The sequence below is a fragment of the Paramormyrops kingsleyae genome, chromosome 8 (assembly GCF_048594095.1).
Source record: "Paramormyrops kingsleyae isolate MSU_618 chromosome 8, PKINGS_0.4, whole genome shotgun sequence".
NCBI classification, from domain to species: domain Eukaryota; kingdom Metazoa; phylum Chordata; class Actinopteri; order Osteoglossiformes; family Mormyridae; genus Paramormyrops; species Paramormyrops kingsleyae.
The window spans coordinates 6,562,501-6,571,963 of record NC_132804.1 but is presented as its reverse complement, the minus strand read 5'-3'; the positions used below and the strand labels follow the sequence as shown (position 1 = coordinate 6,571,963).

The 9,463-nt window shown below is 42.2% G+C and overlaps 1 long non-coding RNA gene across 1 annotated transcript in view; it reads right to left on the bottom strand.

Moving 5' to 3' along the window:
• Positions 1-1,753: 1,753 nt before the first annotated feature.
• LOC140592241 (uncharacterized) overlaps positions 1,754-9,463 on the bottom strand; it is a 23,655-nt gene continuing 15,945 nt past the window's right edge. Inside the window, exons 3-4 of the long non-coding RNA XR_011992540.1 lie at positions 9,082-9,176; positions 1,754-1,806 (exon numbers count right to left, since the gene is read on the bottom strand). This is a non-coding gene — a long non-coding RNA (uncharacterized lncRNA). The remainder of the gene's footprint in view (positions 1,807-9,081; positions 9,177-9,463) is intronic.

The following is a 9,463-nucleotide window of genomic DNA, read 5'->3' as shown; positions in this document are numbered from 1 at the left end:
GTGTTTATAGGTTTTCATTTCATTCCTGCATTGTCAAATATTTCTAGCACTGTACCCTACAGTAGCTTTCCAATCCTATACTGGATTATGTGTTATGATTTGTTATTTACATGAGAACATTTTTATATTATTTATTTGCAGGTGGAATAATCCTTAGTCTATCGTGGGAAGCATAGGGCAGAAGCTGGGCTAGACTTAGAAGCAGCACTGCAGCCTATCTAGCTCTCTGACTGACGGACTCGTGCTAGAGCCAAGGTCAAAAAGATAAACTGCTGCACCCCCAAACTGCCCTTAGTGTCACTGCAATTTCATTATAAATTCTTTTCTACTACTTGAGGAACAGAGCTGAAGAGATATTTCAGCTTTATTTCCTAAAACCCATAATACTATTTTTAAGAAACAGAAATGCAGGCAAATGTCCTCTGGCCAAAAACAAAGAAAAATGCAGACTAAGCGGAAACTGGTTCACTGGCCCAATTCAACACCAACCTGGGTCATCTACGGCATAAAGCCAAGGTGCTGAAGATACTGCCGAAGAGGCCTGAGGGCCGTGATGACGCGTACTGTGGCCACCTGACTGAGGATGTCCCTGCAATGTGCGCAGGGGCCGTCAATAACGTGCTCTTTCGATACAATAATAAGCATCTGGAGGCCCTTGCAGTACTTGCTGTGAGATACACAAACAAACAAACGAGCAAATCATGAACAAATATAGTAGCTACCTGAGATAAAAGATGATTCATTACACATTATTCATTATTTGTCATTTGTCATCATTAGTTCCTTCAGTAGTTTACAAAGGCTTACAAAATTAATAGTAATTGTGAGAGATACGAGAAGATGTCACAATTCATTAATGATGAATTAACGTGTGACAGGCTTAGTTTTTGGTTAATTAATACATAAGCAATAGTATAAGTACATTGTAAGTACACTGTTACCAGATGGATAAATAAATAATGGTGCAGGTCCCTGAGATTCTGGACTCAGCACTTTCCAGTGTAGAATACTCTACAGACTTGTTTCGAGTTGACGGCCAAGCTCTGTCAAGCTCTGAGACAACCTTGGATATCAACTACCTGTGTATTTATGCTCACACCATGCTGGGTGATGGCGCTGGTTTGCAGTTTGACACAGACTCTTCAAGACCGTCAGACAAGTCTCGTGAATTGCACAGAATAAACGGAAAAATTTATTTATCTGCAATGCACCAAATTATAGATATTGCAACAGCACAGGACTTGAGCATGCAAACTAAAACAGGTTTCGTACTGTACATACAATAAAGCAAAACTCAACAGCAATTTGACTTTCGGCAGAAACTACACCTTAAATGTAATCTTGGGGGGCCTGCTTGGAATCTGAACATCACCCCCTACCCCTGTTGTATGTGCGTAGATAACGTGGTAGTACACTCTTACTTAATGTATCAATTAACCAGAAACTAAATGATAGGTACGTACTGATCCCATGTTCATTCATCATTAATGAAACATAACGGTTCATTTCTTGCAGTTACTTTATTTGTTCATGAGTATAGTAACTGAGTTATTAAGTTACTTGTGTATTATCAAAAAATCTTTTCACTTCAACTCTGTTGCTTCAGCTTCTTTTGTTCTCCAGTCCACGAAACACAACACAGACATGCATACTGTCCTACTGACCATATCGCTTCATATTACCTGCAGCCTGTGAGCTGACGATGATGTGAGCTGATGATGATGTCAGTCTGTGATGGGCTGCCGTGCTGGCCGTCTTGTCCTGACCCCCATTGTGTTCTGAAATATGCCCTGGATACCTGCACCCCTAAATGGATCAGCAGTCAAAAACAGATACATACAGCGGTTTCTAGAGCACAAGTACAAAACAACACCAGATGTCCTTCACTTCCTGTCTGATGACAAACATAAGAAAGAAGCTTCATGTGTGAGAGCAGCGAAGTTCAATTATTTTAACTTGAATAGTAGCAAGCAGCAAGCCAAGATTCAAAGGGGCCCAATCTGTGACCTCGCAGAATTACACTCTGCTTCCCTATCCTCCTTATATATGTGTTTTGCTGAAGGAGTTTCATAGCTAATGATAACAGAACGTGTTTATTTTAACATTTTCCTGAATAGAAATGAGATGTGGGGCTTTACAGGTGTTGCAAAGTGGCCCCTAACCCTAAACCAAAAAGGAGCACAGCACCACCTGTTGGCAAAGGCAGAAAAAACTAAAATAATAATAATAAAAACATGAGACAAATCCTTATTAGAAGGACCATAACATTGCTGATCCAATCATAATCCCCAGTGGGGGGGGGGGGGGGGGGTTTGGGGGGCTTCATGTACCTGATAGAGGTCTCACTCTAAATATAAAAAGCTTCATGGATATTTTACAAGCCCAACATTTGCCAGGAAGAGATCAGCTGTTAAGGAAATAACTGGAGGACAGATATCACAGCCCTTGGCAGCCCGCAGCTGTCAGAAATGTACCCCCACCCCACCGCCTCGGCCCCCACCTGAAGCCGTGTGTGACAGCTGCTGCAAAAACACACTTTCAGCAGGAGGAGTGTGACTCGGGCAAATATAACTCGGAGAGGAACAATGGTGAGGAGCAACACCAGCTCCGTGTGCTTGACATGCTTCAGGTGCACCCAGAGGAGTCGGCATCCTCATGATGGACTGGGATCAGTTTAGCTTTCTGCACAAAATTTGTTCTCGAACAAAAGGACACGGCTGCAGAGGACATTTGGGCACGTCTGAGTCCTCCCCAGTAATCCTGTTCTCGGCGCATCGTGCACGTTATGTTTTCATGCTGAAACAGCCATCTTGGTTTGTCCTGCTTTTAGAGTCACAGCTGTTTCAGACCCATCCTAAATAAAACCCCTGCCCTGTCTCCCTAATCCACATTATGTGGTTCTGACCACCATCTTGGCCAGGCGTGTTATAATCAGACAGAACAGATCTCACAGTTTGCAAGCACGTAACTGTTCAAATTTCAGTAAAATGGTATATAGTGAGTTTTAATGGCAACTATTTTGAAAAAGAGCTTAGCGGCAAAGCTGTTTGCTTGACCTCAAAGTGATTTTCCTGATTCGGAGTCGTTATCAAAAGCTTGAATAAATGCGCACTTCTTGCAATACCAAGAATGACACAACATGAACCATTTGCAGTATTTTTTTGCTCCTCTAGATGGTGCTGTCTCTTCAAATATGGGTTCTAAGCATATCCCAAAGCAAGCAAAGAGCGCCATCAAATGGGGTTAAAAAATATCGCAAATGGTTCCTGAGGCATCGTTCCGGCCATCCATCACTACTTATTCCCATGCGATCTGAGACAAAGCAGCAGCAACCAGCTGAAACGCAAATCAGCTGCACAGACTCGAGGCAGCGCGCCCAACTACCCGCCCTGGCCCCTTAACTAATCCTGTGGTCCATCCAACAAGCACAGGGCCGGGGCTGCCTACCCTCTGTGTCACTTTATATGTTCTCACTGTGTTGATGCAGGTACTCCAGATTCCTCCTCCAGTCCAGTTACATGGAACTAGGCTAACTGGCATGTCTGAATTGCCTGTAGTATTTATGTGCCTGTGGATCTCAAAGAAAAACATCTATCTGTCTTCCATAAGTGCTTAGGTTTGCAGTGAGCCGGGAGACTCTTCCATAAAGTACCAAGCCGGGGAAGCCCTAGACGGCATGCCAGTCCATCACAGCGCGTAAACAGAAAGCGGCTGATTTAGGAATGCCAATTAACCTAATTGCCCGTCTATGGACTGCAGGAAAAGGCCCAGTCAAACAAAGGGAGAGCATTCAAGCAAGACACACAGAGAGCAGGGGTGGGAAATGAACCCCAGCTTCAGAGGTGTGAGGTCGCAGCATTACCCAATTCACCTAACAGTAACAATTACAATCATCTTCTTTTTCTCTTTGGGTGAAGAATCATATTCTCTACAGCTAAAATAACACAAATAATATTATCCTACCAATATTATATTATACAAACGCTCCTCTACTTGCGAACGAGATACGTTAAAATGTTCGTAAGTCATTATTCAACATTTGCAAGGGTATATGCAAGTACAACAAACTAGGATGCTGGGAGTACGTGTACTACGCTGCTGCAGCCATAAGTCGTGCTAGGCGGAATTGGCGCGCAGAAAAAAAAACTTGCTGTTGCGGAAAGGAAACGGGAGCCCAATGAACTTACAGTCCTCTTCGTTCGCATGTCTGAAAGTTCGTAAGTTGAAAGTTACGTCTGTATTATATACCACTTTATTTGAGGGCGCACATATAATGTAGTATTAGATATTACTTATGTATTAATTAACCACAAACTAAGTCTTAGTTACATGCTGATCTCATATTTGTTCATCATTAAAGATATGTGAAGCATCATTTATTTCAAGTAGTGACTATATTTTTTCATGATTGTACAAATCATGAAAAAATATAAATTTAAATATATAAATATAAATTTAATATATAAAGCAACTTTTTACTTGAGGAGGAGCAAATACTGAGTTGTAACCATTACTACTGAAGTACATTCAGTAGTAATGGTTACAACTCAGTATTTGCTCCTCCTCAAGTAAAAAGTTGCTTTATATATTATATTATATTATATTATATTATAAAAATACCAGCCATATAGGCGATGATGGCGATATGCACCATTATCATTGACACAGCCATTAAAAGCCATGATTCCTTGCTGGCCCGTCTCTCTACTCGGAGAGAGCTCTACGTGCCAGGATCTCCTTCAGGCCCTGGCTGCTCAGCAGAGGAACCCTGCTGCCGACTGATTGATTGCAGTCAGATTAACATCATGCTGTCTGTCTGACACTGAAATGCCATCTCCGATTTCCCACTATTACTTATTAGCAGATTCCCAAGGGTATAATTAAGGCCAGTATGGTTTTCATTAAACCTTCTAAGCAATACATGTCATTAAGTATAGAATTCATACAAACTCAGCTGTTTGCCTTTCATTGTAAAATATGCATTGAAGGTGATGATAAAACATAATTGATACTAGTTGATCATTTGTAAAATTATAGAAAATTATACAAAAATGACCTCAGGGTATTTTCAAAGCCTACATATTCAGCTGCTTTTTCCTTTAAAGTCAAGTGTGGCAGCACACCGAAGTTGCTCACATCCATAGGGTACATGCTAGGAGATCCGACTGCCCTCATTTCCATCACCTACTTGCTCTTGTAGGTAAACAGCACTTAATTTTTTTTAGTGATTAATTGTCATTGTTGACACACCACAACGAAATGTGTTCTCTGCATTTAACCCATATGTGACATTGTGACATAGCAGGGGGCAGCTAATTCAGTGCCGGGGGAGCAGTGCTTGGGGGTGGTACCTTACTCAGGGTAGCTCAGTGGTGCCTTACTGGTCAGGGATTCAATCCTGCAATCTTTCACTTACAAGTGCACGACCCCACCCATTAAGCTACCACTGCCCTTATCAAGTGCACTTAAGAACTTGATACGACAATAACATACAATGCTTTCTAGCCACATTTAACATGCTGTCATGGTGTCTGCTTGGTGGCTTATAGAGAGTTTGCCTAAGGTTAACACCCACTGGGCGTGCAGACAATAGGCGTTCCTGCAACAGCAAAGGATTCTGGGATTCTCGGAATGCCTACTGGCAGAGATGCACGCGCTCGTGATCCCGTGCAAAGATGCCATATCTGCAGGAACACATACAGATATTTTCCGTCATGCAATGCAATGCCTGCTTTATGACAAACTGAGAAACTTGCTCTGATATGTTTTTTTTTTTTTGCCAGGGGGGGGGGGGGAGCTGGGTGAGATTTTGAGGCCACAATGAAGTGCTAACGAGGGACGCCAAACACATGGCTCTCGTGTCAGGGTAGTGGAGAAGCCCCCAGGGTTAATGACAGTGGATGGCGTGACAGGGCAGAGGATGGATGGGGGGGGGCGGGGGTGTTACTGGGCATTCTGACAAGCAGGCTGTTCCCCTGCTGATCCAGCCCAAAGTTTAAAGGACGAGCAGCTAATCCATCAGTCTCTACAATGCTTCACTGCTTGTAATCAAATTATTCCTGAATTAGCATAGGACCAAGTGGTATTAATTGGACAAAGGTCACGTGAATCAAATGAAAGAGGTCAAGCTGTGCACCACAGTTTAAGGCTGCAGCATTGGCAGGAAGCATGTTAAACTCGAAGAGATTAAATGTCACTGAAGGCATGTAGGGGGCATTGGGGGGGCGCGATTAATAAAACTGCAGTTTAGAAAGGCATCAGGGAGAGAAATATCTGTCGAAAAGAAGAGGACATGGCACTATTCCCTTCTCCTGTTGCAGGACCTCGACAGAAAATGAAACCGACCGACGAAGGCTGTAAATAGATTTGTTTCCCTGCCACATGCTGTTCACAGCTTCGCTCTGACCGACCATGTGAGGCCAAATACCACAGAGGGCACCCACAGCCCCCCCCCCCCCCCCCCCCGATCCCCTGATCACTCCACCATCTGGAGACCTGACACTGAAGAATCTGGATTGTCATTTTTTGAAGTGGGAATCGAAGGTGTCTTCATTCCAAAATACCAGCCATAGCTGCAGCAAATGTGTAAGCATGAAGTAATTACTGTGGCTTAGAGGTTCAAGACTTATATTTAATATTTTCATCCTCAAAACCAACATTATTATTTCACAGTTTAATTATCACCACCAGTTATATTATTGCAAACTCAGCTCTTAATCTAGTACGGAGTCACAGTAAGCCTGTCTCAGGAAGCACACAAACGTACCTTGTGCAAGTTAGATACATCAACGTATCTTACAATATTGAGCTATGGAGGAAAAGCAATAAAAAGATGAGGAAAAGGTGCAAACACCAGAATATGGGACACCAACACCTAAACCTGGATAGGTGAAGCTCCACAAATCCTTCTCAGCCACCAGGCACATTCCTGGCTTTTTAATGTTGTGTACCTACAGTTTAAGGTTATTGTCAGACTCAGGAAGTCTTTTGTTGTGTCTTTCATGAAGCTTAATTCTTAAGTCTTGAGGTTGCAATGTGTGACTCTGAAGGCTTTAATCAGAAGGTTGCTGGTTCAAATCCTCTGCCTGGCACAGTAATTTCACTAATGTCCCATAACCCCAATTTCTCCAGGGACCTTTTAAGGTACTGAAAAACAGACCTAATCGGCATCTATTTTAAACTTTAATGCTTTTTTGAGACTTTGCTGGTAAGTCCTGGTTCTTCAGAGGCAGCAGGGATGAGGCACAATATTTGAGGTTTAAGAGCTTTATTCATTCAATACAATCCTAAATCTCAACTCTTCCTCCTCACAGGAGTCCTTCCCCCATTTTCCTTACCGTCCAGGTGTCATCCTGGCCTGGACCCTCATCAATCGTCTCATAAGCCTTTCTGATTGTTAGCATTCCTAGCCTGGACGTCATGACCCAGGTTTACACAAAGGAAGCCGCTTCAGGAAAAGTAAGAATATATAAATTATAAAACTGTAAGTCACAATATAGATTATATACCATCATACACCACACAATCCAGGGTGTTACAGAGCAAATGAAACCTATCACAGCAATACTAGCAACGACTCTCGCTCATTCTCTTACATCTACTTATCACTTTGATAAGTTACACTGTAAGCAACATCTTTTGAGACCTGCTGGTCGACATGGGCTATTTTGCATTTGTTTTCCTTTCATTTGCAAAGGTTTTTTCTCCTAAGACAATTCGCTGAGAACACCTGTCTAATATCATGGTTTGCAGGCTCCCTTCTGTCATGTCTTGCCATGCTAAGAACAATAAGCCTGACTCATTAAAGCTTTCCCTTGCAGTGCTGCTTATTCTGAAATGAATAACATGCTTAATTGAGCTGAGGGACGAGTGCATCGCTTCATGTCACATCTGCTGCAGTAGCCGCCTGGGCGATACCTGACAAAACTTAGATGATAACCCACAAAATAATTAGCATATGCATTGTAGTCAGTACATCTCTCAATGCATCTGGGCCTTATCCTTTATGGTTGTATTATGGTAAATTGATAAGATACTAAAGGTAGTAAAATGGAAAATGAGGATTATATATCGTAAGAATAAGCTATGCTAACAAATGTATGGATTTTCAAAAATTATAAATAAGGATAAAATAAAAACAAGAGCCTGCATCCGTCCAAACATCCATAGCTACTTAGTCAGGATGGGGTCATACTGTGCATAGAAACCATCTCAAGAAGCACAGGGCACAAGGCAGAGCACTCCTGGAACGTAGCTGCAGACAGAGCACTCCTGGAACGTAACTCCAGACAGAGCACTCCTGGGACGTATTTCCTGACAGAGCACTCCTGAAACATAATTCTAGTTCATAGTATGGCACAGAGTGGGGCAATTTAGAGATACCTATTCATCTAAGCTGCATCTCTCTAGACTGTAGAAAAAATGAATACGTCATTAAGTAAACAAACAGATAGATAGATGGATGGATGGATGGATGGATGGATGGAAGGATGGATGGATGGATGGATGGATGTGTGGTGATGTGAAAATAATGCTGCATAGTTCCAGAATACAAAAATGTTGTAGAAGTGACAGACCATCCATCCATTATGCTTTGGAGGCCAGTTACATAGATCACTGCTGAAAATGTCAAAATGGCAGAATGAGGTGTTTGATAATAATGGTAATCTTTCACCTTCTTTTCATTCATTGCACAGAATGAACACAGGATGCACTTAGGCAAAAGTATCATGCATTCAACAACTGTCCATTCATCTGTCTTCTATAGCTGCTTACCCAGTTCAGCATCGCCGTGAGCCTGAAGCCTACCGCGGGAAACAGCGGGTGCACTCAGCTAATAATGAAGTGATGCTTCTATGTTATATGAATTAAAATCTTAGTCTTTAATGTGTAAGCAGTAGAGAGATAGATAGATCTAGGTCACACAGGTCATTTACATCGATCCTGTGTGAAACATACTGTCAGGCGTGTATGTCCTGCAGTTGCCACTTACAAGCTCATTTCCTCTAAACATGGAGGACCAGAGAAGCTCAGACTGCCGTCTCTGTTTTATCTGACATGCAGCGCGATGCCGACACGCACCTGTGTGCCGTTACCAGATGGCACTTGCTCACACTCACTTCCTCTGATGCCTCCTTCTTGTCATTTCTTCAACTTCTCCTGTCATTCCAAATAAACTGCAATACATAAAGTTAAAAGACATACTGCACAAGCTTTCATTTTTACTGGATGTAATATCATTGAATCTAACAGCTTAATCCTTCACCAGAGCAAATGGGTCTGTACAAGGCTTACAGCTAGAGAAATCCACACCAAGTTGCTTTTTATGCATGCATGTAAATGCCAAACAACTGTGTAATTACTGTATATTAATTCATGTTTTCTATAATATGTTCAGGTGGACTGTGGATGTATTCCATAAATGCAGGGGCGTAGATGTGGGTATGGATGATACGTTCCTGTT